General features: G+C 39.1%; 1 protein-coding gene across 15 annotated transcripts in view; it reads right to left on the minus strand.

The window, feature by feature from the left end:
- Positions 1-19,772, minus strand: part of GREB1L (GREB1 like retinoic acid receptor coactivator) — a 128,561-nt gene that overhangs the window by 100,096 nt on the left and 8,693 nt on the right. For 11 of the 15 annotated variants that reach the window (XR_006171969.1, XM_042838790.1, XM_042838868.1 and 8 more), the window contains exon 2: positions 15,194-15,279. The exons of the other annotated variants lie outside the window; for them this stretch is intronic. The gene's annotated coding sequence lies outside the window, so the exon portion shown is untranslated. The remainder of the gene's footprint in view (positions 1-15,193; positions 15,280-19,772) is intronic. 15 annotated transcript variants of the gene reach the window in all.

The following is a 19,772-nucleotide window of genomic DNA, read 5'->3' on the forward strand; positions in this document are numbered from 1 at the left end:
ATGGAAATACATTACTCCGATCTAAGGCTCTCTGCTTCCCCTCCCACCTGTTTTGTCCAGCCTATTTCACAGTCTCACTTGTCTCATATAATCCTCATTCCAGTTCTAGTTACGTCCCATCCGAAGGCTCCTTACCAATCTACATTTATAACTGAACTAGTCAGAAGTACTTTATTTCATTAGGCCTTTTTCTCCCCTAACTTAGTCAATTCTCAGGCTCCATGGCATGTGTCATTACCCAGCTTTGCTCCAACGGCCCCATCACTTCTTCTCCTGATTCCCATACCCTTCTTCCTCATCCAGCCAATCTCAATATTTTCTAGCACGCGTTTTCTTCTTTGTTTCCAAATACTCAGATTTTTGTATGGCCTTTACCTTTTTCACTCTCTCTCTGATTATTTCCATACCCCCACCATCTGCATGTTGCCTAAATCCAACCAGTGAATTCACACACAAACTAAACCCTGGAAGTCTTCTCAGTTTCAGTGCCTGAGCTTCAGAGGGCTTGTCATGGCCACAGGTACAACTGCACGCAGAAATCCTGCTCCATTTCTCATAGCTGTGGATTAGAGCAGAATCACGAGGGAGGCAGGATTTCAGCAGCTTACCACAAGCAAGTTTCTGAGCATGAATTAGCTAGAAGTGTTGGCTTTTAACTTGGACAGTTTTGGCTGACTTCTGAAGGGACAGTTAAGATGCACAGTAAAGACTAAATTGATTCCTGCCAAGCACAACGTAATTACACCGCAAGTCTGTTAGAAAAAAAAAAAGCAAGAAAGAGCAGCGTCTTAAAATGTTTCCCCTTCTGCAAACAAAGCAATTGTTTCCTCTGTGTGCTTGATGCCAAGACCTGCCAAATACTGCGACTGAAGTATAGGGACAGAGTAGCGTAACAGCAGCTCAGCCAGCACAAGTTTCACACAAATAACCACGGTCTGGGAAAGCACCGGAACACTGAACTGCACAACAGAAACTATTTACAAAGCTCAACAGATTACATTACCAGTTTCATCTGTAATTATTAAATCAATAAATAAACCTTTGTCGAAACCAGAAGTGCTCACTGGTTCCTTTTATTTGTTTCTGAAAGTCACCCTTCTTTCATTGCCCACTTTAACCTTGTTAAGACTTTTAGCCTTCATTTTCCCCCAATCCCTCCAAAATCCTAGAAGAGTTCAGCCAAGAACTTTAGGTTTACACTCTATTAGTTCATAGACACGACTGGCTTCAGATCAACTATTTTAGCTTATGACAAAGATCACATCAATTTACCATTACTATTCACTGCCGAAGTCATTTACTGCATAATTTCCAGCCTCTTTCAAGACAAGAATTCCCATCACAAAGCAAAGAAAGTTCATCTTTTTAGTAATGAACCAATGGCTTGGTAAACTGATAAAAATCAAACTATGCTTGAAGGTACAGATTCAGACAGGCTCAAACCAACCAGCTCTACACTGCTGAAACTTTACTATGCAAAAGGAAACTAAAAGCAAGGCTCCACATTGAGGCTTGGCAATGAAGGAAAACAAAAAAGTCACAGGAGAAAAATTCAAAATGAAAAAGATTAGGTCACCTAATGCCTCGTCTTCTCAGGCTACAAAGAAATGCATTCCCTAGTGACTCAGTGTGGCCATGTGCCACCTGCACTCCCCCTCCCAAATACTGCTCCTGTCTTTCACTACTCCAAAACCAACCAATACAGTTACTGAAAATCATGATTTCCAAAGGGCCAAATAATGGCCCTCTCTTCCTTTTTTTTTCCATTTCTAATTTTTAATCTTGATAAGAGGTGGCTAAAATACGGTGGCGTTCAGTCTTAGAAAATCCCACTCTGCCCAGGAAATACACTTCTACACATATGTAAGATCACTGTATGTACAGAAGAATTGGTTCAGAATTGATTCAAAATTCAGAGGCGGTTTTGATCACCTGAGCTAGGAGACAGAAACTAAAACACGTGGCCACGTTGCCGACAACCACAAATTCCTCCAAGCATTCATTATTCATGAATGAAATCCATAAACAAATTCAAAAACATACACTCATGTATTGTCAGCAAAAGGTCATTAAAAAGCTTTGTTTGAAAGGCCTAGCACTAACTTATGAAGTCTTAATTCAAATTTGGTAACATTTTCTCAGTCTGCTTGAAAATACAGTACTATTCATGTTAACCCATATGGTCTGGAAGTAAATGAACACCTCTCCACTACTCCCCCACTCTCTTTTTTTCTTCCTCAGAAAAAAATTTAGAAGCAAAACAAAACTATCCTGAAAGCAAAAACATGTTTTTAATAGGTGGCTTTTCTCTTAGAGATGGTAAATAATGCTATTGCAGTTTTACGGTGCTGAAACATAAAGCTAGCAAACCAAGTGTTCTTGCTTTTCACAGGAATATGAAAGAACTGTATTTCATTGTGAGGTCAAACTCACTTCATACGGCACAGCACAGATGTCAGAACAGCAACGAAATCATCAATGCTCATAAAGTATAGGAGATAAGTCAATAAATCCTTCAAAAATCTGTCTAGGTCAGTAATTGTCATCACTATCCAGTTGGCATTTAAAGAAAAAAGTAGCCACAACCATGACCTTTGCATTTTTACAAACATTGGCTATTGTCATGAGGAAGACCTCTTTGGCCTCATAATTCACGTGCTGTTAACAACCAGCAAGAACACAGCATGTTGTGTCAGTTACTAAATAATGTAAGAAAAATTGGATGTCACCCTCATGCCCCTCTGTTCCTGTGCACATTGAAGCAATGACGTACTACATTTAAAGCTTTAAAAAGATTTAAGTCTTTTGGGGGACTATATTATTACTATTCGGGGCAAGACAAGGAATTTTTTTCCTAATGATTTTATTGTACTATTTGCTTTTGTCCACTTCTGATGGAAATGTGGCTCAAATAATTACATTTTCTGTCAACTACACTTAAACTCACAAATAAATTCCATAAATATTAGACAGGGTTACAAAAGATATTTAGTCCCCTCAATATTCATGAGGGAACCTAGCCAGTTAGGCAGCACATTTGACTGACCCAGCAGCAGGGGAAAGGTAACATAAGAAGAACCCACTGAAGGAACTGACCCTACTCATTAACTAAAAAAATCTAAATATTTAGGAAATATTAGAAAATTTAGGTTATTTCAGTGCTCCTCGAATTCCTTTGAGAACTTAGTTTTATCACCTACAAAACCAACACAGTCCAGAAAACTGTATACTGCTTTCTTCTGACTCACTGCCAGCAGAAAAAGCACTGTGAGCAAACACCGGAACTGGAAGGCTTTCCACAGCCCATCCCATTCAATCCAGTGACCCACTCAAACAAAGAATTATGAGATGGTCACAACAACATAAAACCAGACGTGGCATGTCAGCCCACAGGTCTCCTAACTTCATTCACAGTGACCTTTAGCTGATGTCTAGAAAAATACAGAAACCATGACGTTACTTTAGGAGTAACTATCCAAAGTACCACTCCACTGATCCATAGCTCAAGGCTCATTTAACAGTGGCTATGAACTTGTCCAGCTTCCTTAAAAAACACTTAAGCCTTCAGCATGCCAGTGTCCTGAAAGCAGGGCATCGCAGCTTACCTTACACTTGCAGTTACCACCTTTTACTCATGCTCACTGTGGCACTTACTGATTCCATTTGATGCTCCTCAGTTCTCTTTCTGCAGAAGACATGACCAGTTCCACCGTCTGCCCAACATTATTCTGTGGACCTCAGCAATCTTTCTCCCAAGCTAAGTTTAGTTAATTGTTCCTGATACAGTAGTTCTACATCTTTGGTCTCTTACCACTCTTCTCTGTGTTTTTTTCCCCAGTGTTAATACCCGTTATTGCATAAAAGGGAAAGGGAGACAAACTGCATATGACATTGAGTAATTTGATACACTAAAGATGAATGGCAGAATCATGCTTTCTGCTTTATTCTCTTCTATTTTTTCTTTAGCAACATTTGCTTTTATCTTTTTTTTTTTTTTTTTTTTTCCCAATCACTACAGTCCTTTAAGCTAGCATGTTAATCACACTCTCCATTACAACACTGGGACAATGTTTCTGAGCAATAACTCAAGAAAAGCATCTACACAGAATGGAAATACACACATGCGCCTTCCAAGACATATGAGGCATTTCTGAGAAGGAACACTGTTTATCCCCTATACCACTATCCTAGTCCATCCCTAGGGCAATAGGAATTCAGCTGTACTGTTCCTTATCTGTTTTTATGGTATATAATTAGTTGTTACAGTGCTTCATAACACTAACAGAAATATTACACATGAAAGCAGGATAGTAAATTGTAGGTCAACCCAAGCTGACTAGAAATTCTGCATATAAAGAGCCCAAGAATGCTGACAAACTTTTTAGTGAACCCAGCCCAAGATGTATTATAAAGCAATGTTGTATTTAGCTATATAGTATCTTCAATCCATAGTAAAAAAATGTTCACAAAGTAATGTGTTCAGTAGAAAAACTTCAGCACTAAAGAGTATATGAAGTTATCAGACACAAATATATTTTCTGTATAATATAGATATCTTAAAAAAAAAATAAATAAATAAATCGAGTGTTAACTCTCTTTTAGGAAGAGAACCTGACAAGCAATTACAAAGATGATATGAAGACATTTTTTCTGCCTACTCAGTCCCTTAGGCTTTTATCAGCAACAAAATGGGGTGAGAAAAAAAAAACTAATAACCGTTCTGACAGCTTTCCAGCAGCTTGGAAGTAATGACATTTCTCATATGTGGATAATCACATCAACACATGTTGCTCTATACTGACCAGTCATAAAAGATCACAGAAACAGCTGAGTGTGCACTGTGTGAAAACCAGAAGATAAGGTGGAATTTTCCTCTCCTTTCTCCTGAAGGCTGGCAAAAGATCACTAAAATTAAACACTGCCCAAGGCAATTGTTAAAAGCAGTTTGGCCATTAAAGTCATGTCATCTGGTGACCCAAGTGACCTACATTAAACCAAGGCTAAAGGGCAATGTCATCTTTCTTCTCCTTTAGATAGCATGACTTTGCATCTTCAGCACAGATGGAAGACAACCCCTTTGGCCTCCTGGTTTCCACTGTATCCCTTTTTGCAAACCAAAGTCAGCTGCAACCAGTCTTCTGTATTTATTTGGCCCCTGTTTCACACTGCTACAGCACTACCGAGGTGAACAGCAGCACATGCACTCCCAAAAGGGTATTCAACCAGTATCAAACTAGAAACTGTAACACTCCACATATTTAAAACTCGAGGGTTAAATCATATTTGAAAAACATTGTGTAATTAATTAGTCTTAGATGCATTTCATTTGAATTTTCTGAATATACTAGAATGTTGAATCACTTTTCTATTAAAGCATTAAATAACAAAGACGATATTACTCAATATATGACTTAATTTAGATTTATTGAATGGCCTTCACATCCTCTCCAGATTTTTAGAGCTGCCATGCTGATAATGAGACATTCTTTAAGAATTTTCTTAATTTAGAAATGATGTTAATGATTCACAGAAACGCTGCTCTCCACAGATAATAGGGTAGGTTGTTCCACCTCTCCAATCCTCATCATCATGCTGATGAACTAAGTCAATTCATAATATATATATACATAATATTGATTTCACAATATATACATTCATACATATATGAATATGGATAAAATTTTGCAGCCTGCAAAAGGTTCTCAAATCATTTCTATGATCCATTAGAAAAAAATAAGAAAAAAAACACTTCAAAGACAAAGAATATTCTTACATTTCATTCCATTTTTCCTCAGTGTGGACTGTGATACACAATACTTTCCCTTAAGATTTTTCTTGTTTGGTAATATAAGCCATTTTAAACAGCTGCTAGCATGCCAGGTATACAGTTTATTGCTTGATTCTATTATGTCCGTGTTTCTTCATCATTGTCATCTTCGTCAATGGGGATACATCACTAGGCTGCCTAATTGTTCAGGCAAACAAGCTCTTCCCATGGGAATAATTATTTTGAAGCATCAGAAAGCTGAACTTTCTAGACTGCGAAAAAAGTCAACAGTTTCAGAGAGCTGGCATTCAAACTACAGCTCTTTTCTCTGGCACTCAACCACACCTGGATATTACTGAGATAAATACAATCTAATTAACTGTATGGCTGAAAGATCCAAAGGCATGTAAATCATTCTGACTGCTATTTAAAAATAACAGCGTTTGAGCACCTTCCATCAAAATAACTAAATAAATAAAAACAGAAGTCGCAAAATTCTGTTCTCAAATTTACTATAAGAGTTGGCACTGTTAGTTACATAGCTCTAGACAGATTTACACAGAAACACTGCACACATTTCTAAAAATACACACAGCACCTACTGGAATCTCCTCCAATATTAACACTGATCATCGTCTTGATGAGAACCTACACTTCATGCCTTGAAAGAATGTAAAAGCTTATGACAGCACTAACATCACAGTTTATCAAAAATATTTGTGTTATAGAGAAAGGTTTCCATTGGATACATTTCTTTCTTAAGACTATCATGATAGAGGAGCTGTCAAAAGGAATTTAAACCTAGAACATTGGCAGAAAAGCAGCATTTCACATTGGTCACGTTTTCCACACAAACGAGAACAATTTTTCCTTCAAATATGGCCTGCAACTGTGCTAACAAAAAACAACTTGCTTTCAGTTTTCTAAACTAAGCCATTTTAACATACATTACAAAAAAAAAATATCTTACAAATCAAAGAACACATGCTTTTGGTTGAATGCTGTTGAGATAAACTGCGCATATACACTAATCTATAGGGATACAATATTTAGAAAAGTTTTGTTTCACTTTTTAAACTTTCAAGTCAAAAGAAAACTATAGAGTCGGTATGGGTAAAACGAAAAGAGGAAAAGATCAAGCTGTTCAGCTAGTACACCACAGATGCTGTACTATATGTGCTGGTATATGGTTTATAGCAACTCTCACGCAGAAGACAACTTCCATTTTTATAAGAGCAGCTCCTGCAATATCCATAGGTACTATCTGACCCATCAATTCATTAAGGACTGAAATCAAAAGGCGAAATTCAACAAAGAAAATAACAGAGTAGTGCTTTTGGTTTCTTGCTTTTTAATTATTATTATTGTAAATTTTCAGAATAATTATCCTTTCCTGTACCAAAGGCAACTGGCTGAAGAGTCAGTTAATTTGTGTAATCATTCAGAAACTAGGGAGTGAGATTCCTAATTGAATGGACTGGCACTCGATTCAAACTTGAGAGAGAGGTAGTCCAGGAGCTAAACAGGCCAGCATGGAGCAAGAGTGAAAAATTCTATCCTCAGGCTTTCCCTGTCCAAAATATTGTATGTCTTGCTCTGCAACTCTGCATCACACAATATATTATGTGCTCACCATACAGGTAACATCTGCATTTTGGTGACACACCGATTCTCCTTGATTCTTGTTGAAATGAAAGACTGCCTTTGTTAGGACAAGAAGGTTACATTTGTTTTAAACACAGACCACAGATTTCTATATAAAGTAAAGCCCTTCCATTTAACCGTAGACTAGGTTTACTGTGAATTTACCCTAAGCCAAATGGGGTTTCTATTACTGCCTTTTTTTTTTTTTTCCCTGTTCATTTATTTTAATTCAGACTGTAACTTCCACAGAGTAAGAATATGTTCTCTCATGCTGCATTTGAAGTGTGTTTGCATAACCAGGCCTAAGCAAATATGTAGGTTCCAGATCCAGGCTCTCACATTTTCTTCAAAGGCAAAGTTGGGCATTTTTCTGAAAAGCCAGTGCTGTCAGACAGCAGCAAGTATCTGAGTGCCCTTGCACAGGGGACAGCACCAGAGGATCGATGTGCTGCCAGGAAGACTACTTCAACTCACAGTTCAGCCACAGCCATGCAATATCATCTACCTTTTGCCTACTGACTTTCTCCCTAGAACTGCTCAAAATCAGGTAATAGATACAAAAACAAAAATGCAGGATGGCACAGAAAGGAATACGAGTCTTAACTGCACAGAATGTTATTGATAAATTTGCTTTTGTTTCCTTTTTCCTATTCCCTGTTTTTTCCAGAAACAAAAGCAGTATTTCGGTCAGCCTCACTTGCACTGACCATTCTCCTTCCTTTATTTCCCTAAACACAGGTTCTCTATGCTTACTAATCTTTCACTGAGACAGTTTCTCCCTGCTGCTAGGAGCCTTTTTATTTTTTTTTTTGGTAGCTATCACAGATTGCCAGGAACACTTGTATTTCCTCCTTTTATTTCCTGATTAGAGATTATGATGCAGTCTGATTAAAGCACAAAAGTTGTTTTTAAAGAAAAAAAAAAAACAAACATCAGAAGAAAAAAAAAAAAGCAATGAAGACTTTTATTAGAAATAAAAAACTTGCTTTAAAAAAAAAGAATTGAAAAAAAATAATATGAAGATCTATTTTTGCACAAGACTTACTCCTGTTTATTGGATGGGGAGCCAAAGAGGGAAAGAAGGTTTGTTTCCATTGACAAAAAGCAGGGCTCTGTTGAGCTGCACGGTTATATCTGGAATGACAGAGTGCACACAAAGCACCAAGAAACTTTCCCCATTCCCTACAGTGAAGTCCATCCAATCTCCTCTGGGAGCCTCTGTACACTGGTGATGGGTTAACATTCATCGCCCTTCTGGCAGGGAAGGAAAACAACTATTTTAAAACAGAAAAAAGGCCTGCTAGGAGGTGTAACAGCCCTCTGCCACAGTGACTGACAACGACTGCTTCAAGTTTGTAAAACAGCAATAAGAAGTTTCTATTTAAAACAAACAAATTCTTGCAGACTCTTTTGCATCCAAGCCAGTGCTTAGAGCCTTAACAATTTGGTCACTTTTTTTTTTTCCCCCCTCCAAACTAAGGAATTTACAAGCCGTCCCAGTAACCTTACAAAGGCCATATGCTGAATACTACTACCTTCGAAACTCAAAAGCTTTACAAAGAGGGAAAGTTTAACTATAAGCAGCCCTGCAACGGCAACAGTAAAAACAATCACAAACATAAAACTGTTTATTCAAACTTGAAGTCTTATGGCAAAGAAGTATATTTTTTCTTTGCATACCCTATTTCTTATCATTCCCTTAATTAGCTTTTTAAACACTTAAGTCTTATTTATAAGTAGCTTATTATAAAGAGAGGAAGTGGCCTTCATTTGTTCACAGCTGTTCTTATACTGAATCACACCTTTGTCCAGGCCAAAGCACCAATCACACATGCAGAACTATTAAGGAAACAACCTAATCAAATTAAAGACTTCCCTACAAACACTTTAAAACGATGATTTGTGTTAGATGCTTGCCAAAACCCTTCTGTCCTTCATCTCAGGGAGTACTTCAGCCTGCCTTCAGCTTTACCCCTTCAGGTCTGCCACCTCCTTTTTATGGCATAATCTGCTCTGTGTTTGGAGAATCCACACATCAGCCCCTAAGCCCTGTCTCCTTTAGGACAGCTACCTCCTGCTGTAACAGCAGTAGGGACGGCTGTAGCCCAGCACACTCAGCTATTTATCTCATTAAGCCCAAGCCAAGGCCAGCACCATTCACAAAATGGCGTCCAACACGGCCTCTAGCTTGTGTTTCCAAAGAAATTATATTCAGCAACAAACAAGCAGCAAAAACATTGTCTTTATATAGCCAACCTTTATAAAAAACACAATGCAAGGGCACAGTCGCAGTGAGTTAGCAAATCATTTCAGCAGTAAGGGGATCTCACCCACAGCTACTGCTTATGCGTGGGCAAATGGCTGTGGAGTGTAAGGCTAGGGCCTCACTTCAAGGACACACAAAACCTGCATCTTGCCCAATATGGTAAGACTGTTCTCAGCTAAAAACACTGTCTCTGTGACAAGCAAGAAGGATTTAGCATACACCATACTGCATTCGGTCTGGGTTGGGTTGTGCACAACACTGAGGTATAATGCTTGAGACTGCAGCATGGAGAGATACAAAACGCTGCATCCCAAACTCAATCTCAAACCCACTTCATACATTCAGTCTCACAGAAACCCCAGTCTTTATAATACAGCTACATCAGAGTAATCACTTTAAAGAGAGATGAAAAAGACTGCTTTCAACACCGGAAAAGTGCTGCCTATTCCTAGAAATTATCTGGTAGGATTACTTATTCTGAAACAGAATCTGGCTTGTAGATAATACTGTTTAAAATGAGATTTTATTTACAAAAAAAAAACAACACTGCTTAAGCAAGGGTTTTTATGCAGAGGTAGAAATGCTAGTGCAGAATTAAAGATGAGCCCAGACTGCATATGAATGAGACATAAGCTGTTCAGTTAGTTAAATGAAAATATTCAAACTCATTTATTAGCAAAGAGGAAATCACAAATGTGATTGATTTGAGATGCACAGAGCAATATTCTGTTAATCAATAGGAGCTCTAACAACAGCTAGAAAGTCTTCCCTGACTCTTCAAACTCCGTTTACACCATATTTCCTGCAACAAGAGCTGTAAGCAGCCGTATAGTGGAGCACTATGCTGCTTTAAAAGCATTTAAACTGCAACAGGCAAAGAGCAAAAGCTGTTTAGGAGGAAAGGAGAGTGGAGGGAATAAAAGAAACCACACCAAAAACCATCAGTGAAACAATATTTAAACTCCATCATTCTTACAAAATGGCAATTATTTCAACTACGTTATAAAAATACAATCAGAGCACTAGCTTGCTTCATATAAATGCAAGAAGTTTCTTTTTTTTTTTTTAATTAAAGCTTATATGTATGACGATAATTATCTAGTGATATGATTAAAACTTTATCAAAACCAAAATATCTGAAAATCACTAACAGGGAGAGCTCCAACCTTACCTTTTGTATGTCATGATCTGGGCACATAATCTTACATACACAGCATCACAGTCCTCCAAAGTACTTCATACACATGGGCTAAGACCTGCAGTTTTTCCTCCTAACTCATATCTGGGCATTATGTATATTTTACAGAAGGAAGATTTTATGACACAGAGCTTAAAATTAACCTAATTGGCACCTAACAGCCAACGCATAAATCAGCTTAATGTAAAGTCCTCAGTAGTTTCAAGAGTTAACACTGCACCAAGTTGTTTTTTTCAATAGCTCTCTTATCACAGATATGGAAAGAAGATGTTCGCTGCTTTCTAAAAGCCAGTAAAAAATAAGACAATAAAAAACATAATTTTCTAGAAGATGCATTTAAAGTAAGTCTGATCACATCTGCCACAATCCAGCTTTCCAGGAAAGATGTGAACAAGCATGTTTCTGCTCTAGCTAAATGAGTGCAGAAGAGCACCAACAGAGCAACCTGGGCTAGAGTTCTGGTATGTTGTTAAACACACACAAAAGTCTTCTCCTATTTATCCCTGGATGCTTCATTTTTAAAGTATGATTTCACCGATGCAGTGATGTAGCAGTAGTACAGCTTGTGAAATTCAGATGACTGTCTCAGATGCATTTTAATTAGATAAACAACACCCTGATGTAAATCCAAACCTCAGTTTCTTCAGGACAACTCTGTTGTTAGGAAAAGGCACGAAGTTAGAAAGTGATACCCTTAACATCTATATTCAAGGAGTCCTCTAATGAATACACCTCAAAAGAGAGGAAAAAAAAAAAAAAAAAAAAAAAGGAAATTCCTCCATGCCTAAAATCCAATCACTAAACCAATGTTACATTCTGTATGAAGCCTCTGAGAAGCAGCACTGAAAATTTAAACGGGAGAAGGTAATTGATTCATTACATCTATTTCTACTATATTTCTTTTTGTCCCCATTTCAAAAGGCATTGTTTAAATTGCCCTAATCTGCAAACAGCAACAATAAGTGTAGCAAATACTTGACAATGAAGATGTAAAGCCTCTAAAAATCTGTTACCTTAGTAACCAAGGGAATGCAGTAGAATAAGAATACACTGAGTGTCAGGACATCATTTTAGATTCCAGAGGGTTTGGGCTGAAATACAGTCAGCTTTCATTAGCTTTTTGTTTTTCCCAGTAGGCCCTTGGACTTTGAAACAAAACCTGAATGACAGCTATGAGCAATTCCAGCCTCACTCCTGATTAGCCACACCAAACAAAACAGCTCTCTGCAGTGTGAACCCCCCACCATTTGCACCCAACAAACCTTGAAACGAACATTATTTATGTTTCTGACCCCCCTGGAAATCACTAATAAATAGCATTCCAAAACGAGGGGTAAAACAAAGAGCCACTTCTCTGTGACTTAATAGAGAATTTACTTTAAACAAATGTACTGCAAGAAAAATAAGCCAAGATATCTGCTCAGGACATTTTGGTAACCTCACAGTTTATTTACAGGCTTTAACGGGGGTGTTAATTCAACACAAACACTAAGGAGAATTTAGCTGCTCCTTTTACTCATGGAAGAAAGGAAAAAAAAAAAAAAAAAAGATCACAACAACAACTGAGTTCCAAACGCCCGACCCCCAGGGTCTGTTAGGAACTTTGTGGTCAAGACGGATCAGAACAAAGATCCTCCAGCCAATGCTTTGAGCCGGCTTAACTCCAAGACCATCCCCTTGCTGGTATCTGGTCACTTGGGAAAACAATCTGAAAAAACTCCAGGCAAAGATGTCAGAAAAAATAAGCAGAAACTCAACCATCTGGATTATGTTAGAGCCAGCCCATAGCACACCAAAAGCACTTCCAACTTTACACCCACAGCTTCATGCAGTTTCTTCCTCTGCAAGTACAACACCAACACATTCAGAAAACCCAAGAAAGTCAGCTAATTCTCCTCAAAAGAAGACTCTGGAATCAACTACAAGTTACAAACAAGCAACAGTACAGCCAACAAAAACATCCTGTTAATCAAAACTAAGTTTTCTCTAAAAGCTTGATCAACTTCCTTGATATGATGATAAAGCGTAGCGGTGCTGCAGTGAGAAAAACAGAGAAAAGGAAAGAACATTTTTTCCTCAGTGAGGGAAAAAACAGAAGTAAACAAGACCCACATGGTCATCATGTGATGACAAATCTTTACATGAGAAAAAACTGGAAGGTAACAGCAGTTCAGAGAGATTGGTCTAATCACCCCATACACTTGCTCACCTCCCCTCAAACTGGTACATTCCATTTTATCTGCTTTCATTCAAAGAAATTGCCATTTCAAAACACCATTGATAAACACAAAACTAATGCCTCCATTTATTTGCAGCCTTCTGCAGTCATTTACAAACATACAGGATGAGTACCTATTAAGTGTTGCACTGTGGCAACACCTAATTTTAGGATCACATAAAGTATTCAGAAACATCGAGTTTATACCCTCGATGGCTGCCTGAACAGACTAGATCTCCTAATCACACAGCAAAACAGCAGTATTTCTCCAGGCAGCTTCAACTTCCAAGTTAAATCAAAAAGAATACCTCAATGAAAGCCCACTAGTCATTATGTATGGAAGAATATTTCATTATCCATTCACATCTTTTGCAGATATAATAAAGGCTTGCTATTTCCCTCCTCTTGAATGCCATCAGGTGTCCAGAAACAAGCTCAGCTCCACAATGGTTACTGCATTCATAAGAACAGTGAGGCAGCAGATTCTAAAAGAGCACATTTTCTCCTGCCACAGACACAAAGAAGGTCACCTCAGGTTTGAGACATTAGCTTAGGCCTCAGAAGTCCAATTTTCAGGTCAATTAGTCCCTTCCTTTTTCAGTCACTCAGTTCTCTGACTGTAAATGAGGCAAAATAAACATAATCACTATTAAGGAGAAAAGGATCTTAGGGAAACCACAAGTTCTAAAAAACAATTTTAAAGGCTTCCTAAAATATTTAAATAAATGAATTTATTTAGCATACAAAATGTATTTCTATTATTGAAACCAGGTACAAGTTTGCATAAATTACCAGGAACTCTATTGCTCCCCAATTTTCCCTCCAATCTACAATATCACTTCATACCTTCAGACTGGTTTTACAGGCACTGCCTGGCACAGCCCTGCCTGCCTACCAAACAGGGTAAGAGCACCCTCCCCTGCCTAGCAAACCCACGAAAGGCTCCCCCCATCAAAAACAGCAGATTCTCTTCCAGCTCTACAAATGATTCTTCTCTGAAGAAGCAGAAATGAAAGTGAACTTAAATCAGTTGATTTCATCTAAACCCTACAAAGCTTCTCTATGGATTCTTCTCTCTCACTACAAACGATAATAAGGCAGCTGTTCCAAGCAGTTCCAGAAAATCTCCCAAAGACTGCTGCTCACTACTAAGCATTCTCACCATCCATCAAGGAGCACATGAGATGAACCACAATGCAGGACAGGACTGATCGTATGGACTATTCTCCTGCTTTCAGAAAACTGAGCACCCTAAAACAAAATGTGAATTAAGCTAGCAGAGATGGTCCATGAGGAGCAGCTCAGTCAGCAATCAAGCCAATACAAAGCGAAGACTGGAGGATAAGCACAGTCAGCATGCCCAAGGGCCAGATCTATTCTGAAGGCAAGCATTCACCTGTGGAATAGCCTCTAAGGCAGAAGGCTGTGGCAGATGATTAAGTAGCTGACCATATCTCCCTTAAGCTCACACTTCTTCTTTTTCTTTCCAAAGATAAGCTTCAGCAGAAAACTATTCGCTGGAAAAAGAAACATTCCATAAAAATCTTTTTTTAGTTACTTCCCCTTGGAAAAGCCTACCACTGGTACAGGTAGCCACACCTTCCAGGAAGAAGAGAAGCTTGGCACTTTCACCTTTGATGCACATGGTTTTCTAAACAGCGGTATGGGCTGGAGAGGATAGGACAGCACCATTCTTCTCACAGCAAGAATTCACTGATACAGTGACCACTCTCTCCTGCATACCACAAGTAGGCCTTTATATCGCAGGAAAGAAAGATTTCTCAAACTTTTATCAAGGACAGCACCGCTACTGGTTCTGTAAATGGTGGCTGAGTTGCAATAGGATCATTATAACAATGACATACGCGAGGAGCTAACATCAGTTCATCCAGTATGGAAAAGCAACTTGATCACGACCCTACCACTCAAAACCCTACCCCACGTGTGTCCCTTCCTCAAAGAAAAGCAGAGCAGAATGCTCCAGCACTGAAACGCACGGCTCAGACTCTGGTTGACTGCATTCAAAAGGCAAGAGACATACATAAATAATTGCATCCTTGCAACAGCAACATGAGAAGGTGAATGCAAGCAGATGCCTACCTGCTTCTCAAATTACTGCTCTCCTGCATGTAAGGTAAGCCACAGGTGCTGCGCCCTCTGAACAGCAGATCTGCAGCTGCTTTTATCTGTGAACAAAGGACACGTGAGATCTGTTTTAATGGAAGAAATGCAGCACAACACAACTCAGGAAAGCATGGAGATAGGTGCAAACCAGAATCCTGACGCTCTGTCATTTGCGTGCACCACTGACTGACCTGCTTGAGAGAACTGGACCTTCAGTCTGTTCCCTGCAGTTTGGGCTATACAGCTTAGCAACATAAAAATAACTACTCTTTGCCAGAAAAATAGCTATTCTATGCCTGAAAAAACACATGGGACAGGATTTTCAAGCCTGAAAGAAAGTTCTCAAGCTCTCTTAATTTTTCCCCCCTTCAAAGAAATTCATTTCTGCAGGTATGAGGAAAAAGAATCAGTTCGAGACAATTCAGAACAGCTCCCTCCCTGCAAAGTTTAAACTCCCTAGCCTCAAACAACAACCTAATTTACACAGTTACACAAATGTTTTTGGATTTTCAAGACAGTATAAAATGGCTAAAAGATATCTTGATGTTGTCTACTCATGTCTAGCACAAGAAAGGCTGAAAGCAGCAAATATACTTGTCCAATTAGTTTAACAAAAACTGTCTGTACATCTATCCAATTAACAAAATTCCCAAACTAATCCTAATGCAGTATTTCTCTACTTAGCAGAAACTTCATATGTGTAAACAGCTCAATACATTCGCAGTGAACTAATGAAAAAAAGATTATATCCAGTCACACATATCACTGCATCACACACCTCAGCTTGGTGTGTTGGATCAAGGAACTTACACATCTGAAAAACTAACCTAGAAGAAGTTCTTTTCAAGTGGATCACTTCCTATACCAGATCATAGCATATGGCAAACAAACAACAAAACAACAGGGGGAAAAGGCTGAGGTTCAGGTTTATAAACAGCCAACAAAAAGGAAGATACAAAGGTGGCTGATCTGCAAGTAAGCCACAGTGCTATCACACGTCTAACCACAGACTCACTGACATGGTTTGATATGAAACTCTTATGAAGCAAAGTCACAGATTTTAATCATCTCATGCAACTTCAAAAAGGAAGTTACGAAAACCCACAAGTATGCCTGACACAACATCCACTAAAATCAGTGTTTAGCAGGTACCTTGCTACTAGCTCAAAAAGACCCTAATTCAATACATATCCAAGGCAATGTTGAAAAGCTTCAGACAACGTATCTTCAGCTTTCGCAGATATTACTTGTCTCTCTGGATACACATTCCTTACTCTTTTTTCAGCTGATAACCGAAGCATCGCCCTCTTCTCTGAACATTATAATTCAAGGCAGGAAGAAGAACAGAATGCGAATGCTTAATCAATAAAGGTGGCTACAGAGCACATGCCTTATACCCTGCGTGCATAAACCTAAAGGAAAAATATGGGCTTTTGCAATATAAATAAAGATGACAAAAATAATCTAATCAGAGTTTAAATCTATCTATTACTAACTAAGCAAACATCAGGAGATACTCAAACAGAGAATGATTTTCTAACAATTAAGCAAGAACAATAGCAAATATTTCATTCGTAACTAAAAAGAAAAAGAAAAAAAGAAAAAAAAACACACAGAAACCTTTAGTTTTGCTTCAAAGAAACAGCAGGGATTTCTTCAATAGTGACTTCAGTTAACTTCTGCCCCCATCACTGCCAAAAAGGTTATGCAGCCAAAACTGGCTTTTTCCCAATGACTTCACACTACCTAAAGAGCATTATTACTTCTTGAAAAAAAAATATTTCAATTAAATTTGTGCCACTCTAATACTGTACTGATGGACATTCCCCAAAAAGGAAAATAAATCAGTAAGAAGAAAGAGGGAGCAATACAGATGAATAAAAACCACGGTTAATGGCCTCAGAAACACCAAAAACCCAAAACGTTTAAGAAAAAAAAAAAAGTGGTAGGTCTGATTTGTGGTCTCCACAAGCCAACCTGCTGATTCAGGGCAATGTCACCAACAGTATCCTTATCTGCAAAGGGTAACAATCAATTGTTTGACAGAAACAAAGGACAGCTCAACAGGAAATCAACTGGCTTGGGACAGATGGTCACTGAATCAAGTTTCACCCCTCCTCTCACCAAAAATAGGCTTAAGAGGCATTTTCTGTTACCAAGCAACAGCGCAAAGGAAGGCATAAATCTTCCCCTACTCGTTATTCCCCTCCTCCCCGATACACACACATTTCAGCCCGCTGGGGCGCTACGTTTGTGCCTTGAGTTACTTTTCAAGGGAGAGATGCAGTGCAGGAGGGCTTATTCTGCTCAGGGGCAATGCACGAGGGCAGCGGGCCTGGGTGTAAGCAGGAGGGCAGCCTGCAGGCTCCGGTGCAGGATTAGGGCCCAGGCTGGGCTGGGCCTCACTGGACACCTGAGAAAGGGCAGCGTACAGCCTGCACACAATCCGATTGCTCTGAGCATTCACAGTGCAGCAACCAGCCTAGGTCAGAATGAGCGACCTGGGGTACTGGAATATATCTGTAGAATCTCCTTCCCAGGGGCAGAAAGCCACAGTGTCTTTCTGTAGAGAGTACAGAGCGAGAGGAGTGGAACAGAGTAAGAAGCAGCGGCTCTGAATTGTCTGAAAGAACAAACTGGTGTCTGTGTGACCTCGTGTTATGCATAATGGGTGACAGACAGGCAGGCCTCAAAGGAGATGTAGTTAAAGGTAATCCTACTAAGAATAATCTGCAATAAAAACAATAAAATAAGGTTTACAATTACAACCCTTGCAGAAATTAAACACGAAAGAAAAAACGTCGCTTCAGCAACAAGCTGGGTAACTAACCATTCTATATAAGCTGGAGCCTGGATTACCATACTCAGACTACTAAAATATATGGCCCAAAAAAAAAAAAAAAAAAAACGAAAAACCACCCCCCAAAAAAAAACAAACCACCAAGAATAAAACGAGTCTTTCTCTGAGCAAGGGGAAAGGCTGTGCCAGCTTGCAGCCTGCAAGGGCTGCATTTGCTCCTTAGCAATCCAGAGCCCTCCTCGCAGACACAGCCTGGCCCCCCCGTCCCTCTGTATTTTATATAACCATTTGACAACGATGTAGATAATGAGCAGCAACACTGCCATGGGTAAACACAGTCTGCTTCGCTGACAAAAGGCCTTGGACTTTAGAGTCCATTTTGCTGCAAAACAGCGTCAGTGGGGACAGCCGGCAGGCAGTACACACGTAGCACCCTGACCTCACAGAGAAACCAGAGACCAAGGCATTTTAACTCCAATTACAGCTAAGCTAATTCAAATTAAACAGAAGATTTGAACACAAAAGGCAAATTAATAACTGTTCAGGCATATGCCAGGAACAAAATTTGTGGTCTAATATGTCCACAGCTTCATGACAGCAGCATGATGCACAGTGACCCAAGGTCACGACAGGACTGTTGAATTAAGGACCCCTAGGCTTGGTCACAGAAAATCGTAACACCTGATCATTACTGTCGTACAGCACTTTAAAAGCCTCCTAGTATCACCACATCATTCCCATTTTATTGAGGCAGCAACAGAGGCATAGAGGAGCTGCACATTTTCTGCAGAATCTGGAAGCAAAACTCTTCTGAGGACCACAGTCCATATTGTATAATGACTCAGAGCACTGAAGTAAAATGTCATTCACTTAAATTTATGACCAGATTCAACATTTTTTCAGCTGATTTCCCTTGCCTCATAACTGATTACTAAGAGTCTTGTAGCTGAAATCACTTTTTTATTAAGCTATTCTCTCTCATCAAACAGGTGATGAAGTTACCTAGCGTTATTCAGAAACGGATATAAGAATTCTTCTAATACATTGAGAATTTGGCTAAAAAAGACAAAAAAACCTACAGCTTTTCTCTAATGCGTGTTAGCAATTTGTCTGTAGCACATTAAATGAATTATGGGCTGCAATGTCTTTGTTTCTTCTAAGCATCAGTGTAAATGCTTTGAAAAACGCCCTTGCAACAGAAGCCCCTTTCTGCACTACTACACAATCCATCACATTAACAAACCCTATGCCATAGCTTTACATAAATATTTATCATCGTGTCCTAAGTTTTCCTCTTATACTCACAAACTGGTATCCTTAACATGGCACTGCCATGACATAAAAGACATAGTTCTACTCTTTATCTTGAACTAAATCATTCTTCACCTCCTCTAGTCTGATACAAAACAATTATCTTTTCAAAAGAAAGTAATTTACTAGTAGTACAAGTAGAACCCAAATATCAGCAGGAAGGGAAACGGCTGTTTGTGAGGGTGGAGAGTGATAGGACAAGGGGGAATGGTCTTGAACCGAGACAGGGAAGGTTTAGATTGGATATTAGGAGGAAGTTTTTCCACACAGAGTAGTGACACACTGGAACAGGTTGCCCAAGGAGGCTGTGGATGCCCCATCCCTGCAGGCATTCAAGGCCAGGCTGGATGTGGCTCTGGGCAGCCTGGTCTGGTGGTTGGTGACCCTGCACATAGCAGGGGGTTGAAACTGGATGATCATTGTGGTCCTTTTCAACCCAGGCCA

The sequence above is a fragment of the Centrocercus urophasianus genome, unplaced genomic scaffold (assembly GCF_019232065.1).
Source record: "Centrocercus urophasianus isolate 14NV4802_14NV808 unplaced genomic scaffold, USGS_Curo_1.0 seq_11, whole genome shotgun sequence".
Taxonomy (NCBI): domain Eukaryota; kingdom Metazoa; phylum Chordata; class Aves; order Galliformes; family Phasianidae; genus Centrocercus; species Centrocercus urophasianus.